Below are 24,211 nucleotides of genomic sequence, written 5' to 3'. Positions count from 1 at the left end.
TTTATTGAAGGAATTGATATATGCCAGTAAAATGGTGTATTTTTAATTTCTTTCAATAAAAATATTATTGACGTAATGAAATAAACAAACAATTTATTAATCACTCTAAGCGGTGGATCACTCGGCTCATGGGTCGATGAAGAACGCAGCAAACTGTGCGTCATCGTGTGAACTGCAGGACACATGAACATCGACATTTTGAACGCATATCGCAGTCCATGCTGTTATGGTACTTTAATTAATTTTAGAGTGCTGCTTGGACTACATATGGTTGAGGGTTGTAAGACTATGCTAAATAAGTTGTTTTAGTATTTTACGAAATATTAAAGCATATGGTATATTATTGGATATATATATATATGTATATTCATAATATTAATAATAATTGAAACACATTGGCTCTCATATGTATGAGAAAAATGAAGATGTATAATTTTCTTTTTCAAATCAAATGATACTGAGGAATGTTTAGCATAAAAAATATAAAATTTTAATCTAGAATTGCCTCTTATTAATGATATGAAATGAAAAACAATTGTCATAATATTATTCTTCACTTAAATTAGAAATTTACAATGGTTTTAATATATTTAATAATATATTTGTGTGTATATACAACCTCAACTCATATGGGACTACCCCCTGAATTTAAGCATATTAATTAGGGGAGGAAAAGAAACTAACAAGGATTTTCTTAGTAGCGGCGAGCGAAAAGAAAATAGTTCAGCACTAAGTCACTTTGTCTTTATGGCAAATGTGAGATGCAGTGTATGGAGCATCAATATTCTAGTATGAGAAATTAACGATTTAAGTCCTTCTTAAATGAGGCCATTTACCCATAGAGGGTGCCAGGCCCGTATAACGTTAATGATTACTAGATGGTGTTTCCAAAGAGTCGTGTTGCTTGATAGTGCAGCACTAAGTGGGTGGTAAACTCCATCTAAAACTAAATATAACCATGAGACCGATAGTAAACAAGTACCGTGAGGGAAAGTTGAAAAGAACTCTGAATAGAGAGTTAAATAGTACGTGAAACTGCTTAGAGGTTAAGCCCGATGAACCTGAATATCCATTATGGAAAATTCATCATTAGAGTTGTAATATTTCAATAATATTATAATAATAGTGTGCATTTTTTCCATATAAGGACATTGTAATCTATTAACATGAACCAAATTTATCATAAAATATGACTTATAGTTTATTTAAATTATTTTGCTTGCATTTTAACATAGAATAAATGTCATTAATTTGATAAAGTGTTGATAGATTTATATGAATACAGTGCGTTAATTTTTCGGAATTATATAATAGCATGATTATCATTGATTTTCTGTGTTTATTATATGCACTTGTATGATTAACAATGCGAAAGATTCAGGATACCTTCGGGACCCGTCTTGAAACACGGACCAAGGAGTCTAACATATGTGCAAGTTATTGGGATATAAACCTAATAGCATAATTAACTTGACTAATAATGGGATTAGTTTTTTAACTATTTATAGTTAATTAACACAATCCCGGGGCGTTCTATATAGTTATGTATAATGATATTTATATTATTTATACCTCTAACTGGAACGTACCTTGAGCATATATGCTGTGACCCGAAAGATGGTGAACTATACTTGATCAGGTTGAAGTCAGGGGAAACCCTGATGGAAGACCGAAACAGTTCTGACGTGCAAATCGATTGTCAGAATTGAGTATAGGGGCGAAAGACCAATCGAACCATCTAGTAGCTGGTTCCTTCCGAAGTTTCCCTCAGGATAGCTGGTGCATTTAAATGTTATATAAAATAATCTTATCTGGTAAAGCGAATGATTAGAGGCCTTAGGGTCGAAACGATCTTAACCTATTCTCAAACTTTAAATGGGTAAGAACCTTAACTTTCTTGATATGAAGTTTAAGGTTATGATATATTGTGCCCAGTGGGCCACTTTTGGTAAGCAGAACTGGCGCTGTGGGATGAACCAAACGTAATGTTACGGTGCCCAAATTAACAACTCATACAGAAACCATGAAAGGCGTTGGTTGCTTAAAACAGCAGGACGGTGATCATGGAAGTCGAAATCCGCTAAGGAGTGTGTAACAACTCACCTGCCGAAGCAACTAGCCCTTAAAATGGATGGCGCTTAAGTTGTATACCTATACATTACCGCTAAAGTAGATGATTTATATTATTTATAATATAAATTTTGAAACTTTAGTGAGTAGGAAGGTACAATGGTGTGCTTAGAAGTGTTTGGCGTAAGCCTGCATGGAGCCGCCATTGGTACAGATCTTGGTGGTAGTAGCAAATAATCGAATGAGACCTTGGAGGACTGAAGTGGAGAAGGGTTTCGTGTGAACAGTGGTTGATCACGAGTTAGTCGGTCCTAAGTTCAAGGCGAAAGCCGAAAATTTTCAAGTTTTAAATATGTCAAATAAATTAATCTAAAGTAAAACACTTGAATAATTTTGAACGAAAGGGAATACGGTTCCAATTCCGTAACCTGTTGAGTATCCGTTTGTTATTAAATATGGGCCTCGTGCTCATCCTGGCAACAGGAACGACCATAAAGAAGCCGTCGAGAGGTATCGGAAGAGTTTTCTTTTCTGTTTTATAGCCGTACTACCATGGAAGTCTTTCGCAGAGAGATATGGTAGATGGGCTAGAAGAGCATGACATATACTGTTGTGTCGATATTTTCTCCTCGGACCTTGAAAATTTATGGTGGGGATACGCAAACTTCTCAACAGGCCGTACCAATATCCGCAGCTGGTCTCCAAGGTGAAGAGTCTCTAGTCGATAGAATAATGTAGGTAAGGGAAGTCGGCAAATTAGATCCGTAACTTCGGGATAAGGATTGGCTCTGAAGATTGAGATAGTCGGGCTTGATTGGGAAACAATAACATGGTTTATGTGCTCGTTCTGGGTAAATAGAGTTTCTATCATTTATGATAGTTATTTGTTCCCCGGATAGTTAGTTACGTAGCCAATTGTGGAACTTTCTTGCTAAAATTTTTAAGAATACTAATTAATTTTAATTAGTTCTTTTAAATTATAACGATTATCAATTAACAATCAATTCAGAACTGGCACGGACTTGGGGAATCCGACTGTCTAATTAAAACAAAGCATTGTGATGGCCCTAGCGGGTGTTGACACAATGTGATTTCTGCCCAGTGCTCTGAATGTCAAAGTGAAGAAATTCAAGTAAGCGCGGGTCAACGGCGGGAGTAACTATGACTCTCTTAAGGTAGCCAAATGCCTCGTCATCTAATTAGTGACGCGCATGAATGGATTAACGAGATTCCTACTGTCCCTATCTACTATCTAGCGAAACCACAGCCAAGGGAACGGGCTTGGAATAATTAGCGGGGAAAGAAGACCCTTTTGAGCTTGACTCTAATCTGGCAGTGTAAGGAGACATAAGAGGTGTAGAATAAGTGGGAGATATTATTCCTTGTGTTTGATATCGCCAATGAAATACCACTACTCTTATTGTTTCCTTACTTACTTGATTAAATGGAACGTGTATCATTTCCTAGCCATTATACGGATATATTTATTATATCTTATGGTATTGGGTTTTGATGCAAGCTTCTTGATCAAAGTATCACGAGTTTGTTATATAATCGCAAACAAATTCTTTAATGAGAGATTGCATTTATGTATTTTCAATTTGAAATTTTTGGTATAACTCCAATTACTCAGGTATGATCCAATTCAAGGACATTGCCAGGTAGGGAGTTTGACTGGGGCGGTACATCTCTCAAATAATAACGGAGGTGTCCCAAGGCCAGCTCAGTGCGGACAGAAACCACACATAGAGCAAAAGGGCAAATGCTGACTTGATCTCGGTGTTCAGTACACACAGGGACAGCAAAAGCTCGGCCTATCGATCCTTTTGGTTTAAAGAGTTTTTAACAAGAGGTGTCAGAAAAGTTACCATAGGGATAACTGGCTTGTGGCGGCCAAGCGTTCATAGCGACGTCGCTTTTTGATCCTTCGATGTCGGCTCTTCCTATCATTGTGAAGCAAAATTCACCAAGCGTTGGATTGTTCACCCATGCAAGGGAACGTGAGCTGGGTTTAGACCGTCGTGAGACAGGTTAGTTTTACCCTACTAATGACAAAACGTTGTTGCGACAGCATTCCTGCGTAGTACGAGAGGAACCGCAGGTACGGACCAATGGCACAATACTTGTTCGAGCGAACAGTGGTATGACGCTACGTCCGTTGGATTATGCCTGAACGCCTCTAAGGTCGTATCCGTGCTGGACTGCAATGATAAATAAGGGGCAATTTGCATTGTATGGCTTCTAAACCATTAAAAGTTTATTTTATAAACGACAATGGATGTGATGCCAATGTTATTTGTAACATAGTAAATTGGGAGGATCTTCGATCACCTGATGCCGCGCTAGTTACTTATTAAAACATTATTTAATACAATGACAAAGCCTAGAATCAATTGTAAACGACTTTTGTAACAGGCAAGGTGTTGTAAGTGGTTGAGCAGCTGCCATACTGCGATCCACTGAAGCTTATCCTTTGCTTGATGATTCGATTTTTAAATTGCCGATGTATTTTTATTATATGGAGAGTATTTCATATAATAAGTATTATTATTTATTATAAGTATATAACTTAAAAGAACGAAAACGGCGGTTCCAACTGTGATCGTCATAATGTACCCAAATGAATCGTCATCATTTTAGTGACGCAACATATGTATTTTAAGAGATTCCTACTGTCCCTATTAAAAAGGGAAAATAAAATTATTATAAGTATATAACTTAAAAGAACGAAAACGGCGGTTCCAACTGTGATCGTCATAATGTACCCAAATGAATCGTCATCATTTTAGTGACGCAACATATGTATTTTAAGAGATTCCTACTGTCCCTATTAAAAAGGGAAAATAAAATTATTATAAGTATATAACTTAAAAGAACGAAAACGGCGGTTCCAACTGTGATCGTCATAATGTACCCAAATGAATCGTCATCATTTTAGTGACGCAACATATGTATTTTAAGAGATTCCTACTGTCCCTATTAAAAAGGGAAAATAAAATTATTATAAGTATATAACTTAAAAGAACGAAATCGGCGGTTCCAACTGTGATCGTCATAATGTACCCAAATGAATCGTCATCATTTTAGTGACGCAACATATGTATTTTAAGAGATTCCTACTGTCCCTATTACAAAGGGAAAATATAATTATTATAAGTATATAACTTAAAAGAACGAAAATGGCGGTTTCAACTGTGATCGTCATAATGTACCCAAATGAATCGTCATCATTTTAGTGACGCAACATATGTATTTTAAGAGATTCCTACTGTCCCTATTAAAAAGGGAAAATAAAATTATTATAAGTATATAACTTAAAAGAACGAAAATGGCGGTTTCAACTGTGATCGTCATAATGTACCCAAATGAATCGTCATCATTTTAGTGACGCAACATATGTATTTTAAGAGATTCCTACTGTCCCTATTACAAAGGGAAAATAAAATTATTATAAGTATATAACTTAAAAGAACGAAAATGGCGGTTTCAACTGTGATCGTCATAATGTAGCCAAATGAATCGTAATCTTTTTAGTGATGCAATAAAATGTGGATTACAAATTCTTCCGTATTTATTATCTCCTCATTATATTGAAAAAAAGTGGGAACATCCATATATGGGATATGCATATTGTATGAATATCTCATATCATATGAAAAAATATCATAACGTATGGGATTTATTTATTATCCCATTTATATGAAAAAAAATTGTACTCACTATTAAAAATATTAATTTTGCCCATTTATCATATGGGAACATCCATATCATATGGGATATGCATTTTGTATAAATATCTCATATCATATGAAAAAATATCATAACGTATGGGATTTATTTATTATCCCATTTATATGAAAAAAATTTCAATATCATATGGGATATGCATTTTGTATAAATATCTCATATCATATGAAAAAATATCATAACGTATGGGATTTATTTATTATACCATTTATATGAAAAAAATTTCAATATCATATGGGAACATATAAAAAAAATTTCCATATCATATAGGGATATGCATTTTGTATAAATATCTCATATCATATGAAAAAATATCATAACGTATGGGATTTATTTATTATCCCATTTATATGAAGAAAATTTCAATATCATATGGGATATGCATTTTGTATAAATATCTCATATCATATGAAAAAATATCATAACGTATGGGATTTATTTATTATCCCATTTATATGAAAAAAATTTCAATATCATATGGGATATGCATTTTGTATAAATATCTCATATCATATGAAAAAATATCATAACGTATGGGATTTATTTATTATACCATTTATATGAAAAAAAAATTTTACTCAATATTAAAAATATAAATTTTGCCCATTTATCATATGGGAACATCCATATCATATGGGAAATGCATATCGTATGAACATCTCATATCATATGAAAAAATATCATAACGTATGGGATTTATTTATTATCCCATTTATATGAAAAAAATTTCAATATCATATGGGAGCATCCATATCATATGGGATATGCATTTTGTATAAATATCTCATATCATATGAAAAAATATCATAACGTATGGGTTTTATTTATTATCTCATTTATATGAAAAAAATTTCAATATCATATGGGAACTTCCATATCATATGGGATATGCATTTTGTATAAATATCTCATATCATATGAAAAAATATCATAACGTATGGGATTTATTTATTATCCCATTTATATGAAAAAAAATTTTACTTAATATTAAAAATATAAATTTTGCCCATTTATCATATGGGAACATCCATATCATATGGGATATGCATATCGTATGAACATCTCATATCATATGAAAAAATATCATAACGTATGGGATTTATTTATTATCCCATTTATATGAAAAAAAATTTTACTCAATATTGAAAATATTTATTTTGCCCATTTATCATATGGGAACATCCATATCATATGGGATATGCATATCGTATAAATATCTCATATCATATGAAAAAATATCATAACGTATGGCGCTTATTTATTATCCCATTTATATGAAAAAAATTTCAATATCATATGGGAACATCCATATCATATGGGATATGCATTTTGTATAAATATCTCATATCATATGAAAAAAATATCATAACGTATGGGATTTATTTATTATCCCATTTATATGAAAAAAATTTCAATATCATATGGGAAATGCATTTTGTATAAATATCTCATATCATATGAAAAAATATCATAACGTATGGGATTTATTTATTATACCATTTATATGAAAAAAAATTTTACTCAATATTAAAAATATAAATTATGCCCACTTATCATATGGGAACATCCATATCATATGGGAAATGCATATCGTATGAACATCTCATATCATATGAAAAAATATCATAACGTATGGGATTTATTTATTATCCCATTTATTTGAAAAAAATTTCAATATCATATGGGAACATCCATATCATATGGGATATGCATTTTGTATAAATATCTCATATCATATGAAAAAAATATCATAACGTATGGGATTTATTTATTATCTCATTTATATGAAAAAAATTTCAATATCATATGGGAACTTCCATATCATATGGGATATGCATTTTGTATAAATATCTCATATCATATGAAAAAATATCATAACGTATGGGATTTATTTATTATCCCATTTATATGAAAAAAAATTTTACTTAATATTAAAAATATAAATTTTGCCCATTTATCATATGGGAACATCCATATCATATGGGATATGCATATCGTATGAACATCTCATATCATATGAAAAAATATCATAACGTATGGGATTTATTTATTATCCCATTTATATGAAAAAAAATTTTACTCAGTATTGAAAATATTTATTTTGCCCATTTATCATATGGGAACATCCATATCATATGGGATATGCATATCGTATAAATATCTCATATCATATGAAAAAATATCATAACGTATGGGGCTTATTTATTATCCCATTTATATGAAAAAAAATTTTACTCAATATTAAAAATATAAATTTTGCCCATTTATCATATGGGATCATCCATATCATATAGAGAAAAAAATAAAAAAAATGTAATTTAATGCATATGAATTTATGCATATCGTATAATAAACATATTTATAAAAAAACATAATGTTAATTTATTATTGAGCGGTACCTTCACACATAAATGGGCGATTTCGAGAATGCGTGGCACAAAACTTTTTTTTTTTTTTTTTTTTTTATTTTTTTTTTTTTTTTTTTTTTTTTTTTTTTTTTTCAAATATTTTTTTTTTTTTTTTTTATAATCGGCAATGTCAATTTATTTATATATTATAGAAGTTTAATGGTATTTAAAAAATACATATGAAAAATTATTGTGAGGGTACCTTTAAAAAAAAAAAAGGGTATTTTGAAAAAGCGTGGCACAAAACCTACTTAGGTGGTGTGATGTCGAGCATGGTCAGTCATATGTAATATCGGTACAGTTCTCAAATACATATGTCTTATGCATTTATAATCGGCAATGTCAATTTATTTATATATTATAATGAAGTTTAATGGTATTTATAAAAATACATATGAAAAATTATTGTTGAGTGGTACCTTCAAACATAAATGGGCGATTTCGAGAAAGCGTGGCACAAAACCTACTTAGGTGGTGTGATGTCGAGCATGGTCAGTCATATGTAATATCGGTACAGTTCTCAAATACATATGTCTTATGCATTTATAATCGGCAATGTCAGTTTATTTATATATTATATTGAAGTTTAATGGTATTTATAAAAATACATATGAAAAATTATTGTTGAGTGGTACCTTCAAACATAAATGGGCGATTTCGAGAAAGCGTGGCACAAAACCTACTTAGGTGGTGTGATGTCGAGCATGGTCAGTCATATGTAATATCGGTACAGTTCTCAAATACATATGTCTTATGCATTTATAATCGGCAATGTCAATTTATTTATATATTATAATGAAGTTTAATGGTATTTATAAAAATACATATGAAAAATTATTGTTGAGTGGTACCTTCAAACATAAATGGGCGATTTCGAGAAAGCGTGGCACAAAACCTACTTAGGTGGTGTGATGTCGAGCATGGTCAGTCATATGTAATATCGGTACAGTTCTCAAATACATATGTCTTATGCATTTATAATCGGCAATGTCAATTTATTTATATATTATAATGAAGTTTAATGGTATTTATAAAAATACATATGAAAAATTATTGTTGAGTGGTACCTTCAAACATAAATGGGCGATTTCGAGAAAGCGTGGCACAAAACCTACTTAGGTGGTGTGATGTCGAGCATGGTCAGTCATATGTAATATCGGTACAGTTCTCAAATACATATGTCTTATGCATTTATAATCGGCAATGTCAATTTATTTATATATTATAATGAAGTTTAATGGTATTTATAAAAATACATATGAAAAATTATTGTTGAGTGGTACCTTCAAACATAAATGGGCGATTTCGAGAAAGCGTGGCACAAAACCTACTTAGGTGGTGTGATGTCGAGCATGGTCAGTCATATGTAATATCGGTACAGTTCTCAAATACATATGTCTTATGCATTTATAATCGGCAATGTCAATTTATTTATATATTATAATGAAGTTTAATGGTATTTATAAAAATACATATGAAAAATTATTGTTGAGTGGTACCTTCAAACATAAATGGGCGATTTCGAGAAAGCGTGTCACAAAACCTACTCATGATGAACAGTGGTTGTTCAGACTAATTGAAGGTTATGCTCTACTTCAAATTTAATATATCAAATAAAAAGATAATGAAAAAGCCTACCAAGGTATTCCAAGGTGTATGATGAAACGGTCTTAGGAGCGTTCTCTCTGCTGAAGTTTATTCACTGGTTATATTTGGATTTATCGTTAATACAAAATAAAGATTATGAGCATTAAATTAGTTCTTAGTTTAATTGTTCATAATCTTTAACCTTTTTATATAAAAAGGTAAATATGAGAATTGCGTCATAAATCTTGTTATGTTCGCAAATTAACTAATTGATCTTTTATATAGAGCAAAATTATTATTTTTTTTTATTAAAATCAAGTCATTTTTATTGAATTAACTTTTCCTTATAATTAAAAAACATTCGTCACATTAAATTTGAGTGATGGTTTTACTTAATATATAAAATCACACATTAAATATCAATTTCTATTTAAATTTTAAATTTAATATCAAAATACAAATGTTTATTTTATTTGAAAATAAACAAAATTAAAGCAAATGTGATTATATATTTTGTAAGTGTAAAAATAAAGATATTTTTGATCATTATTATTGAAAATTTATACAATTAATGAAAAACGAAAATGAACGCTATTAAATTTTGGCCGTATTCGTAAAATGTTACCACAAATAATATATTTTATTTTATTGAAAAATATATAATATTGTCAAGTATCTTTAAATATTTTAAAATATGCGTTTGTCTAAATTCATATATTCATGTTTTTAACAACACATTAAATAATAACATTATTCTGGTTGATCCTGCCAGTAGTTATATGCTTGTCTCAAAGATTAAGCCATGCATGTCTAAGTACACACGAATTAAAAGTGAAACCGCAAAAGGCTCATTATATCAGTTATGGTTCCTTAGATCGTTAACAGTTACTTGGATAACTGTGGTAATTCTAGAGCTAATACATGCAATTAAAACACGGACCTTTTGGGACGTGTGCTTTTATTAGACTAAAACCAAGCGATCAATTGATCGTTATATTGGTTGAACTCTAGATAACATGCAGATCGTATGGTCTTGTACCGACGACAGATCTTTCAAATGTCTGCCCTATCAACTTTTGATGGTAGTATCTAGGACTACCATGGTTGCAACGGGTAACGGGGAATCAGGGTTCGGTTCCGGAGAGGGAGCCTGAGAAACGGCTACCACATCTAAGGAAGGCAGCAGGCGCGTAAATTACCCACTCCCAGCTCGGGGAGGTAGTGACGAAAAATAACAATACAGGACTCATATCCGAGGCCCTGTAATTGGAATGAGTACACTTTAAATCCTTTAACAAGGACCAATTGGAGGGCAAGTCTGGTGCCAGCAGCCGCGGTAATTCCAGCTCCAATAGCGTATATTAAAGTTGTTGCGGTTAAAACGTTCGTAGTTGAACTTGTGCTTCATACGGGTAGTACAACATACATTTGTAGTTAGTACTATACCTTTATGTATGTAAGCGTATTATCGGTGGAGTTCTTATATGTAATTAAGTACTTGTACTTTTTTATATATTCCTCCTATTTAAAAACCTACATTAGTGCTCTTCATCGAGTGTTTTTGTGGGCCGGTACAATTACTTTGAACAAATTAGAGTGCTTAAAGCAGGCTTCAAATGCCTGAATATTCTGTGCATGGGATAATGAAATAAGACCTCTGTTCTGCTTTCATTGGTTTTCAGATCAAGAGGTAATGATTAATAGAAGCAGTTTGGGGGCATTAGTATTACGACGCGAGAGGTGAAATTCTTGGACCGTCGTAAGACTAACTTAAGCGAAAGCATTTGCCAAAGATGTTTTCATTAATCAAGAACGAAAGTTAGAGGTTCGAAGGCGATCAGATACCGCCCTAGTTCTAACCATAAACGATGCCAGCTAGCAATTGGGTGTAGCTACTTTTATGGCTCTCTCAGTCGCTTCCCGGGAAACCAAAGCTTTTGGGCTCCGGGGGAAGTATGGTTGCAAAGCTGAAACTTAAAGGAATTGACGGAAGGGCACCACCAGGAGTGGAGCCTGCGGCTTAATTTGACTCAACACGGGAAAACTTACCAGGTCCGAACATAAGTGTGTAAGACAGATTGATAGCTCTTTCTCGAATCTATGGGTGGTGGTGCATGGCCGTTCTTAGTTCGTGGAGTGATTTGTCTGGTTAATTCCGATAACGAACGAGACTCAAATATATTAAATAGATATCTTCAGGATTATGGTGTTGAAGCTTATATTGCCTTCATTCATGGTAGCAGTAAAATGTTTATTGTGTTTGAATGTGTTTATATAAGTGGAGCCGTACCTGTTGGTTTGTCCCATTATAAGGACACTAGCTTCTTAAATGGACAAATTGCGTCTAGCAATAATGAGATTGAGCAATAACAGGTCTGTGATGCCCTTAGATGTCCTGGGCTGCACGCGCGCTACAATGAAAGTATCAACGTGTATTTCCTAGACCGAGAGGTCCGGGTAAACCGCTGAACCACTTTCATGCTTGGGATTGTGAACTGAAACTGTTCACATGAACTTGGAATTCCTAGTAAGTGTGAGTCATTAACTCGCATTGATTACGTCCCTGCCCTTTGTGCACACCGCCCGTCGCTACTACCGATTGAATTATTTAGTGAGGTCTCCGGACGTGATCACTGTGACGCCTTGCGTGTTACGGTTGTTTCGCAAAAGTTGACCGAACTTGATTATTTAGAGGAAGTAAAAGTCGTAACAAGGTTTCCGTAGGTGAACCTGCGGAAGGATCATTATTGTATTTTCCAACCGTTATTAAAATAAATAAATTCCAAATTATTATAAGATATATAAGATGAAAATGAAATTTAAGATGAGAGCATAAGAACTAAATTCTATCCTATTTACCCAAGGATAAAAAAAAAGAGTATAAAATTAAACAACAATTGACGGACGGTAGCAAAATATGCTAAAACTCTTTAAATTATGGTGTTTTGCCAGCCATAAATAAAAATTATGTATTCCGATCGGAGATTGAAAATGATTTTTGTATATCTTATTTATTTGCGTGTATATGTACCATAATATACAGGCGTTGCGTATTGTATTGGCCATTATTGGTTTGGGCATTCAATGGTTAAAGCAACATCCCAAATGTACAATGTTGTACCTGCATTTAAGGTTAACGTTTTACATAATTTGATCGCTTACAAAATTTATCATCTTTTATAAATTATCAAGTCCAGTATTCAATCATTTATGTTAACTAAGACATTTCGCAGCATTCGTTTGGGTTAAGATTTTATTGAAGGAATTGATATATGCCAGTAAAATGGTGTATTTTTAATTTCTTTCAATAAAAATATTATTGACGTAATGAAATAAACAAACAATTTATTAATCACTCTAAGCGGTGGATCACTCGGCTCATGGGTCGATGAAGAACGCAGCAAACTGTGCGTCATCGTGTGAACTGCAGGACACATGAACATCGACATTTTGAACGCATATCGCAGTCCATGCTGTTATGGTACTTTAATTAATTTTAGAGTGCTGCTTGGACTACATATGGTTGAGGGTTGTAAGACTATGCTAAATAAGTTGTTTTAGTATTTTACGAAATATTAAAGCATATGGTATATTATTGGATATATATATATATGTATATTCATAATATTAATAATAATTGAAACACATTGGCTCTCATATGTATGAGAAAAATGAAGATGTATAATTTTCTTTTTCAAATCAAATGATACTGAGGAATGTTTAGCATAAAAAATATAAAATTTTAATCTAGAATTGCCTCTTATTAATGATATGAAATGAAAAACAATTGTCATAATATTATTCTTCACTTAAATTAGAAATTTACAATGGTTTTAATATATTTAATAATATATTTGTGTGTATATACAACCTCAACTCATATGGGACTACCCCCTGAATTTAAGCATATTAATTAGGGGAGGAAAAGAAACTAACAAGGATTTTCTTAGTAGCGGCGAGCGAAAAGAAAATAGTTCAGCACTAAGTCACTTTGTCTTTATGGCAAATGTGAGATGCAGTGTATGGAGCATCAATATTCTAGTATGAGAAATTAACGATTTAAGTCCTTCTTAAATGAGGCCATTTACCCATAGAGGGTGCCAGGCCCGTATAACGTTAATGATTACTAGATGGTGTTTCCAAAGAGTCGTGTTGCTTGATAGTGCAGCACTAAGTGGGTGGTAAACTCCATCTAAAACTAAATATAACCATGAGACCGATAGTAAACAAGTACCGTGAGGGAAAGTTGAAAAGAACTCTGAATAGAGAGTTAAATAGTACGTGAAACTGCTTAGAGGTTAAGCCCGATGAACCTGAATATCCATTATGGAAAATTCATCATTAGAGTTGTAATATTTCAATAATATTATAATAATAGTGTGCATTTTTTCCATATAAGGACATTGTAATCTATTAACATGAACCAAATTTATCATAAAATATGACTTATAGTTTATTTAAATTATTTTGCTTGCATTTTAACATAGAATAAATGTCATTAATTTGATAAAGTGTTGATAGATTTATATGAATACAGTGCGTTAATTTTTCGGAATTATATAATAGCATGATTATCATTGATTTTCTGTGTTTATTATATGCACTTGTATGATTAACAATGCGAAAGATTCAGGATACCTTCGGGACCCGTCTTGAAACACGGACCAAGGAGTCTAACATATGTGCAAGTTATTGGGATATAAACCTAATAGCATAATTAACTTGACTAATAATGGGATTAGTTTTTTAACTATTTATAGTTAATTAACACAATCCCGGGGCGTTCTATATAGTTATGTATAATGATATTTATATTATTTATACCTCTAACTGGAACGTACCTTGAGCATATATGCTGTGACCCGAAAGATGGTGAACTATACTTGATCAGGTTGAAGTCAGGGGAAACCCTGATGGAAGACCGAAACAGTTCTGACGTGCAAATCGATTGTCAGAATTGAGTATAGGGGCGAAAGACCAATCGAACCATCTAGTAGCTGGTTCCTTCCGAAGTTTCCCTCAGGATAGCTGGTGCATTTAAATGTTATATAAAATAATCTTATCTGGTAAAGCGAATGATTAGAGGCCTTAGGGTCGAAACGATCTTAACCTATTCTCAAACTTTAAATGGGTAAGAACCTTAACTTTCTTGATATGAAGTTTAAGGTTATGATATATTGTGCCCAGTGGGCCACTTTTGGTAAGCAGAACTGGCGCTGTGGGATGAACCAAACGTAATGTTACGGTGCCCAAATTAACAACTCATACAGAAACCATGAAAGGCGTTGGTTGCTTAAAACAGCAGGACGGTGATCATGGAAGTCGAAATCCGCTAAGGAGTGTGTAACAACTCACCTGCCGAAGCAACTAGCCCTTAAAATGGATGGCGCTTAAGTTGTATACCTATACATTACCGCTAAAGTAGATGATTTATATTATTTATAATATAAATTTTGAAACTTTAGTGAGTAGGAAGGTACAATGGTGTGCTTAGAAGTGTTTGGCGTAAGCCTGCATGGAGCCGCCATTGGTACAGATCTTGGTGGTAGTAGCAAATAATCGAATGAGACCTTGGAGGACTGAAGTGGAGAAGGGTTTCGTGTGAACAGTGGTTGATCACGAGTTAGTCGGTCCTAAGTTCAAGGCGAAAGCCGAAAATTTTCAAGTTTTAAATATGTCAAATAAATTAATCTAAAGTAAAACACTTGAATAATTTTGAACGAAAGGGAATACGGTTCCAATTCCGTAACCTGTTGAGTATCCGTTTGTTATTAAATATGGGCCTCGTGCTCATCCTGGCAACAGGAACGACCATAAAGAAGCCGTCGAGAGGTATCGGAAGAGTTTTCTTTTCTGTTTTATAGCCGTACTACCATGGAAGTCTTTCGCAGAGAGATATGGTAGATGGGCTAGAAGAGCATGACATATACTGTTGTGTCGATATTTTCTCCTCGGACCTTGAAAATTTATGGTGGGGATACGCAAACTTCTCAACAGGCCGTACCAATATCCGCAGCTGGTCTCCAAGGTGAAGAGTCTCTAGTCGATAGAATAATGTAGGTAAGGGAAGTCGGCAAATTAGATCCGTAACTTCGGGATAAGGATTGGCTCTGAAGATTGAGATAGTCGGGCTTGATTGGGAAACAATAACATGGTTTATGTGCTCGTTCTGGGTAAATAGAGTTTCTATCATTTATGATAGTTATTTGTTCCCCGGATAGTTAGTTACGTAGCCAATTGTGGAACTTTCTTGCTAAAATTTTTAAGAATACTAATTAATTTTAATTAGTTCTTTTAAATTATAACGATTATCAATTAACAATCAATTCAGAACTGGCACGGACTTGGGGAATCCGACTGTCTAATTAAAACAAAGCATTGTGATGGCCCTAGCGGGTGTTGACACAATGTGATTTCTGCCCAGTGCTCTGAATGTCAAAGTGAAGAAATTCAAGTAAGCGCGGGTCAACGGCGGGAGTAACTATGACTCTCTTAAGGTAGCCAAATGCCTCGTCATCTAATTAGTGACGCGCATGAATGGATTAACGAGATTCCTACTGTCCCTATCTACTCAGTCTTGTTTTGACTGTTGTTGCGTGCGGTCGTATCGCGGAGTAGCGAAATTCGAACGCGAGTGTAAAACGGAGACGCCGATTAAACGGTAAAGTGTTTACTTGGAGTAAACAAGTGGATTAAGCGAACAAGCAACGGTAACTTGTTTACCAGTTGACTGTGCGTGTGAGTGACAGTGCGAGTGTGTGTGTGAGCACGTGCTCCAGTACAGTGGACACTCGATAAGAGTGATAGTACAGTGTGCCCTCGCTAAAAGGGCCAAGTGCAAAATTCGGCGTGCGTGATCGGACTCGTGCGTGAGCCGATTGTCGTGAGCCGATAGTTCGTGCGTGACACGAAAAAATTTTTTCGAATTTTTTCGTGCCACGAAAATTCGTGGAGAGCCGTCATTATGAACGGCTTGATGAAGCGTAGTGGAAGCGCCATCAGCGTGATGAGCGCTTCCAGCGCTGTTGAAAGCGCCCGCAGCGCTGCGTCGGGCGTTGAGTCGGCCGCGGAGTCCATGGGAGTCACCGCTAGTGACACCTTGGACGAATCGGGCGCGGAGATGACGCTTGTCGTCTCAAAGCGAGGAAAGAAGGCCCGCAAGGCAAAGGCTCGCTCGGCGCGTTCGTCGCCGGTGCTTGAGCAAGTTGCTCCCGTCGCCAAGAAGCCGCACTTGGACAGCGTGTCCATGCCCGCCCCCGCCGTTCCGCCCGTGAAGCCAGCCAAACGGAAGGCTGCCGTTGCCTCGCCCGTTGATGCTGAGAGTCCTCCCGCTGGACCAGCCGTCTCCGAGACGGAAATGCCGCGAAGTGGAGCTTGGCGAATCGTCGCCAGTGGCTCGTCTGCAATTCTTGCAGAGATTGGCGCCTCAGGGCAAGCCATAAGAAATGCCATGGTTGGCATGGAGCCACTAGCTGCGATGCAGTTATCGTCTGCCATCAGACGACTGGAGGAGTTGGCGACATCGCTAACCCTCAGGAATGCTTTGTTGGAAGCGGCAGCGAGCAAACCTGCTGCACAGCCGCCCACCACACATGTTGCTACCCCCGTTGCTGCACCCGTGGCTATGCATACTGCTGCATACCACGCTGCCTTCCCCGCGGTCACCGCCAGAGCTGCTCCCGTTGTCCCCGTCCCCGGAGTGCCGGTCGCCGCACCACGCTTCAGCAAGCCAGCTGAGACGTGGTCCGCGGTGGTCACGAGTCGGGACCCGAACGTGTCGAGTAAGCAGGTAGCCGAACGGGTGATGAAGGAGGTCGCACCGACGCTTGGAGTGCGTGTACATGAAGTACGCGTGCTCAAGAGCGGAGGCGCTGTGATCCGCACGCCGTCGGTAGGCGAGCTAAAGCGGGTGGTAGCGAACAAGAAGTTCGCAGAAGTTGGCCTTAACGTACGGCAAAATAAAGCGGCAAGGCCTTCACTCAGGGTGATAGGCTTAAACAAGAAGCATACCCCGGAGGCCTTCATGAAGCTGCTTTATGAAGGCAACTTCAAGGAGATGACGGTAGAGTCTTTCAAGAAGGCAGTACACATAGTGTCTAAGCCTTGGATTGCGCAGGAGGACAAAAGAGTCAACGTCACCATCGAGGTAGACGACTCGGCAGCGGCCCTACTGGAAGGTAGCGACAGGTTCTACATCGATTGGTTCAGCTACAGGTTCCATTGGATAGAAAGAACCCATGTATGCCACAGATGCGCAAGTTACGACCACAAGGTGTCCAAGTGTGGGGCAAAGGAAGATACATGCTTCCGATGCGGACAAAAAGGACACAAAGTCCGGAAGTGCGACAACCCGGTGGACTGCCGGAATTGTCGCTTTAATGGTAGACCATCAGGGCATCTGATGCTTTCGATGGACTGCCCGTTGTTCGCTGCCAAGGAGGCGAGGTTTGCAGCTAGACATTAACAATGTTTAGTTTCATCCAAGCCAATTGTGGTCGGGGTCGCGTTGCGTGCATCGATATCGGTGTGCGTATGCGTGACCTTGGCCACTCCTTTGCGTTGCTGCAGGAGCCCCACACAGACCTGGACGGCCGAATAATTGGATTCCCAACCGGGATGAGAATTTTCGGCAGTCGGATCTTCGAGGGACACCGAAGGAACTCTGCCGTCATCATCGACGATCCAGATGCCATTTGCCTGCCGGTCGAGTCATTGATCACCGAGGCTGGAGTATGCGTGAGGATTACGGGTAAATTCGGATCGATTTACCTGATCTCACTGTACTGCCATGCGCATGCTGAGTTGACAAGCGTCTTTCAGTACATGGATACCATACTGCTACTGGCGAGCAGTACTCCGGTCATCCTCTGCCTAGATTCGAATGCTGTATCTCCGATGTGGTTCAGTAAACGCTACGATAGCTATCGTGGCCAGCTGAACTACAGACGGGGTGAGCAGCTAGAGGATTGGATTCTCGCTAGCCGAGCCGGAGTTGTCAACAGATTCAGCGAGGTGTACACGTTCGATAATCGCCGTGGACAAAGCGATATTGACGTAACAATTGTTAGCGAAGCAGCGTCTACGTGGGCCGCGTATGACTGGAGCGTGGACGAGTGGGAGATGAGCGATCACAACATTATCACCGTTGTGGTGACGCCTTCCCCAGACACAGTTGAGAGCACATTTGCTCCTGTGCCGTCCTGGAAGCTCAGAAATGCTAACTGGCGTTTGTTTGACTCCGTACTGGTAGAGGAAATTCGGGAGCACCTTCCGTTGGAGCACATTAGAATGTCGCCGTTGGACTCCTCGGTGTCTGCACTACGCCTTGCCGTACAGTCTACGTGCGACAGGGTGTTAGTTCGCAGAGCGTCGCGAGCCGCTGGAAAGGTAAAGTGGTGGACCACTGAACTGAGTACAAAACGTCATGAAGTCAGGAGACTTAGGCGGAGGCTCCAGGATGCTAGGCGCAGAGGGAACGAATCTGCGCAGTTTCTGGCAACTCATCTGCGGACGGCTGTCCGCGAGTTCAAGAAGCTCATCCTGAAGACGAAGGAGGATCACTGGCGGAACTTCGTTGGAGACCACAGAGATGACCCATGGGGGCATGCATACAAGATATGCCGAGGACGAAAGCGGTCCACAGAGTTGGGATGCCTTCGCGAGGATGGCAGGCCGGTCGTAACCTGGCACGACTGCGCGAGTCTCCTCCTCCGTAACTTCTTTCCAGTTGCGGCAGCGAGCGACGACATTGCTATTCCAAGCGGAGCTACACCGGCTCTCGAAGCCTTCGAGATCGGAGTATGCGTCGCCCGGTTGAAGAGCAGGCGCTCTCCCGGATTGGACGGCATCACAGGTGGTATCTGCAAGGCAGTATGGCGTGCTATCCCCGAGCACATAACAGCGTTGTTATCTCGCTGTGTGGCAGAGGGATATTTTCCCCTTGAGTGGAAATGCCCGAGAGTAGTGGCGCTCCTCAAGGGCCCCGACAAGGAAAGGAGTGATCCAGCTTCCTATCGGGGCATCTGCTTGCTGCCAGTGTTTGGCAAGGTGCTAGAGGGGATTATGGTTAATCGAATGAAAGAGGTGCTTCCGGAAGGAAATAGATGGCAATTCGGCTTTCGACCTGGACGCTGTGTTGAGGATGCCTGGCACCATGTGAAGGCCAGCGTTGCCGCCAGCCAGGCGGTATACGTGCTGGGTCTTTTCGTGGATTTTAAGGGTGCCTTCGACAATGTTGAGTGGAGCGCGGTTATGCGCCGCTTGATTGACGCGGGATGCCAAGAAGCCAGCTTATGGAGAAGCTTCTTCAGTGGCAGAAAAGCGAGGATGACCAGCAGATTCGGAGAGGTTGACGTGGAGGTCACTCGAGGATGTCCGCAGGGATCCATCAGTGGACCATTCATTTGGAACACCATGATGGATGTGCTGCTCCAACGTTTGGAGCCCCTGTGCGTATTCAGTGCATATGCAGACGATCTGTTGGTCCTCGTCGAGGGAAGGTCGAGAGCCGAGCTGGAACGTCGTGGAAAGGAGCTGATGTCCGTCGTGGGAGCTTGGGGAGCTGAAGTCGGAGTTTCGATTTCGACCAGCAAGACGGCAATGATGTTACTAAAAGGGAGATTGGCCGCTACTAGGCCACCCTTTGTAGAGTTTGCAGGAGCAGGCCTACAATATGTAACTCAATACCGATACCTGGGCATCACAGTCGGCGAGCGGCTTAATTTTCAGCCGCACATCGCAGGATTACGCGGTAAGTTGGCTGGAGTCAGTGGTGCACTCAGTCGCGTTCTGAGGGTCGACTGGGGTCTCAGTCCCCGATCCAGACGCACTGTTTACGCTGGACTCATGGTGCCTTGTGCGCTATTTGGTGCCTCAGTGTGGTATTCCGCGGTTAAGAGTACGATGGTCGCCAGGAGGCACCTCTGCTCTTGCCAGAGAGTCATGCTCTTAGGATGCCTACCGGTATGCCGTACAGTGTCCACTGTGGCACTGCAGGTGCTTGCTGGAGCCCCACCTCTGGACTTGGTTGCCAAGCAACTGGCAATTAGGTACAAGGTGAAGCATGCCCACCCGCTGGAGGAAGGCGATTGGCTGTTCGGTCTGGACGTAACAAATCTGGATCGGAGGCAGATGAAGGCGATGCTGGACGAGCGCATGTGCTGCGAGTGGCAACGCAGGTGGGATGACGATGAGTGCGGTAGACCGACTCATGAGTTTATCCCGGACGCATGCTTCGTTTTCAGCCGGAAGGACTTTGGTTTTGGACTTCATGCTGGATTCCTGCTGACTGGCCATGGATCGCTTAACGCATTTCTGTATCGGAGAAGTCTAAGTCAGACGCCCACATGTCGATGTGGTGCGCCGTGCGAAGACTGGCAGCACGTGTTAGTTGCTTGCCCGCTCTATACGGATTTGCGAGACCTTGATGGACTTGGTGTTAGAAGGGAAGATACCCGTTGGGTCTTTTCCCGGGTCCTAGACACACCGGAGCAGCTTCAGATGCTTGAACTGTTTGCGCGTGCGGCGTTTAGAAGGCGGCGAATGACACAGGATCAACCAGTGCCGGGTCGGACGGGCCAAAACTGGTAGCAGTACCTCACACACACTGCAAAGCCGTACCAGAGCGCTTTAATCTGGCAGATGAACCCCCCATCGGGGTGACTCGGGGATGATCCATTCCTTGTTCAGGTGAACAAAAATGGCTAGTAGTTTCGACTGCGAACAGCCCGCCAAAGCTGCAAATCTGGTAGACGAACCCCATGAGGGGGAGTTGAGGATGATCCATTCCCTGTTCGTGTTGAACAAAAATGGCTAGTAGTCTCTGACTGCGAACAGCCCACCAAAGCTGTAATCTGGTAGATGAACCCCATGAGGGGCGAGTCGGGGATGATCCATTCCCTGTTCGTGTTGAACAGAAATGGCTAGTAGTTTCGACTGCGAACAGCCCACCAAAGCTGCAATCTGGTAGATGAACCCCATGAGGGGCGAGTCGGGGATGATCCATTCCTTGTTCGTGTTGAACAGAAATGGCTAGTAGTTTCGACTGCGAACAGCCTGCCAAAGCTGCAATTTGGTAGACAAACCCCATGAGGGGCGAGTCGGGGATGATCCATTCCATGTTCGTGTTGAACAGAAATGGCTAGTAGTTTCGACTGCGAACAGCCCGCCAGAGCTGCAATCTGGTAGACGAACCCTAGTTGGGGGGAGTCGAGGACGATCCATTCCGTGTTGTCGAGGACACATATGGCTAGTAGTTTCGACTGCGAACAGCCGACCGAAGCTGTGATTCGGTACTACGGGATGGGCTAGTAGCCCAAGGCTAGCCCAATTAGAGGTTGGCCCCCTAGTGGGAGATCGTAGTGGCTGTGGTTTGATACCCAAATGCGGGGAGAGTCATTGGACTCAGCGTGGAGTTGCGTTACACAACCGGGTGCTGTACCCATAGACCAGCAGAGGTTTAAGATGGGCCTCGCTCCTTACCCAGGGGGAATGTCATGTCCGACAGCATGGCATTCAACAGGCACTGATGAGATCCTGCAATAGCAGTATCTCTGAAGGGCGTTGGTTGACGCATTATTTTGACCCGCTGTACTATATGTCACAAATGTGGCATATTAGAGTACCGTGGTTGTACACCCTATCAATGGGTACACGTCACGTTAAATAAACTCGACTTCATGTCCCTATCTACTATCTAGCGAAACCACAGCCAAGGGAACGGGCTTGGAATAATTAGCGGGGAAAGAAGACCCTTTTGAGCTTGACTCTAATCTGGCAGTGTAAGGAGACATAAGAGGTGTAGAATAAGTGGGAGATATTATTCCTTGTGTTTGATATCGCCAATGAAATACCACTACTCTTATTGTTTCCTTACTTACTTGATTAAATGGAACGTGTATCATTTCCTAGCCATTATACGGATATATTTATTATATCTTATGGTATTGGGTTTTGATGCAAGCTTCTTGATCAAAGTATCACGAGTTTGTTATATAATCGCAAACAAATTCTTTAATGAGAGATTGCATTTATGTATTTTCAATTTGAAATTTTTGGTATAACTCCAATTACTCAGGTATGATCCAATTCAAGGACATTGCCAGGTAGGGAGTTTGACTGGGGCGGTACATCTCTCAAATAATAACGGAGGTGTCCCAAGGCCAGCTCAGTGCGGACAGAAACCACACATAGAGCAAAAGGGCAAATGCTGACTTGATCTCGGTGTTCAGTACACACAGGGACAGCAAAAGCTCGGCCTATCGATCCTTTTGGTTTAAAGAGTTTTTAACAAGAGGTGTCAGAAAAGTTACCATAGGGATAACTGGCTTGTGGCGGCCAAGCGTTCATAGCGACGTCGCTTTTTGATCCTTCGATGTCGGCTCTTCCTATCATTGTGAAGCAAAATTCACCAAGCGTTGGATTGTTCACCCATGCAAGGGAACGTGAGCTGGGTTTAGACCGTCGTGAGACAGGTTAGTTTTACCCTACTAATGACAAAACGTTGTTGCGACAGCATTCCTGCGTAGTACGAGAGGAACCGCAGGTACGGACCAATGGCACAATACTTGTTCGAGCGAACAGTGGTATGACGCTACGTCCGTTGGATTATGCCTGAACGCCTCTAAGGTCGTATCCGTGCTGGACTGCAATGATAAATAAGGGGCAATTTGCATTGTATGGCTTCTAAACCATTAAAAGTTTATTTTATAAACGACAATGGATGTGATGCCAATGTTATTTGTAACATAGTAAATTGGGAGGATCTTCGATCACCTGATGCCGCGCTAGTTACTTATTAAAACATTATTTAATACAATGACAAAGCCTAGAATCAATTGTAAACGACTTTTGTAACAGGCAAGGTGTTGTAAGTGGTTGAGCAGCTGCCATACTGCGATCCACTGAAGCTTATCCTTTGCTTGATGATTCGATTTTTAAATTGCCGATGTATTTTTATTATATGGAGAGTATTTCATATAATAAGTATTATTATTTATTATAAGTATATAACTTAAAAGAACGAAAACGGCGGTTCCAACTGTGATCGTCATAATGTACCCAAATGAATCGTCATCATTTTAGTGACGCAACATATGTATTTTAAGAGATTCCTACTGTCCCTATTAAAAAGGGAAAATAAAATTATTATAAGTATATAACTTAAAAGAACGAAAACGGCGGTTCCAACTGTGATCGTCATAATGTACCCAAATGAATCGTCATCATTTTAGTGACGCAACATATGTATTTTAAGAGATTCCTACTGTCCCTATTAAAAAGGGAAAATAAAATTATTATAAGTATATAACTTAAAAGAACGAAAACGGCGGTTCCAACTGTGATCGTCATAATGTACCCAAATGAATCGTCATCATTTTAGTGACGCAACATATGTATTT

General features: G+C 38.9%; 4 non-coding genes and 1 pseudogene across 4 annotated transcripts; all 5 read left to right on the top strand.

Annotated features, from left to right (window-relative positions):
* Positions 1-101: 101 nt before the first annotated feature.
* On the top strand, positions 102-280 carry LOC137577996 (5.8S ribosomal RNA). Its single transcript, XR_011032526.1, has one exon. It is a non-coding gene; the product is annotated as a 5.8S ribosomal RNA (ribosomal RNA).
* A 335-nt stretch (positions 281-615) lies between these two features.
* Positions 616-4,559, top strand: LOC137577975 (large subunit ribosomal RNA). Its single transcript, XR_011032519.1, has one exon. It is a non-coding gene; the product is annotated as a large subunit ribosomal RNA (ribosomal RNA).
* Positions 4,560-10,564: 6,005 nt separating this feature from the next.
* On the top strand, positions 10,565-12,559 carry LOC137577938 (small subunit ribosomal RNA). The gene has a single exon (XR_011032507.1). It is a non-coding gene; the product is annotated as a small subunit ribosomal RNA (ribosomal RNA).
* Positions 12,560-13,165: 606 nt separating this feature from the next.
* Positions 13,166-13,344, top strand: LOC137577995 (5.8S ribosomal RNA). The gene has a single exon (XR_011032525.1). It is a non-coding gene; the product is annotated as a 5.8S ribosomal RNA (ribosomal RNA).
* Positions 13,345-13,679: 335 nt separating this feature from the next.
* LOC137577989 (large subunit ribosomal RNA) lies at positions 13,680-16,428 on the top strand (annotated as a pseudogene).
* Positions 16,429-24,211: the final 7,783 nt, after the last annotated feature.

Source organism: Drosophila tropicalis, unplaced genomic scaffold (assembly GCF_018151085.1).
Source record: "Drosophila tropicalis isolate 14030-0801.00 unplaced genomic scaffold, ASM1815108v1 contig_119, whole genome shotgun sequence".
NCBI classification, from domain to species: Eukaryota; Metazoa; Arthropoda; class Insecta; order Diptera; family Drosophilidae; genus Drosophila; species Drosophila tropicalis.
This window is presented reverse-complemented; position numbering and strand designations above follow the sequence as displayed.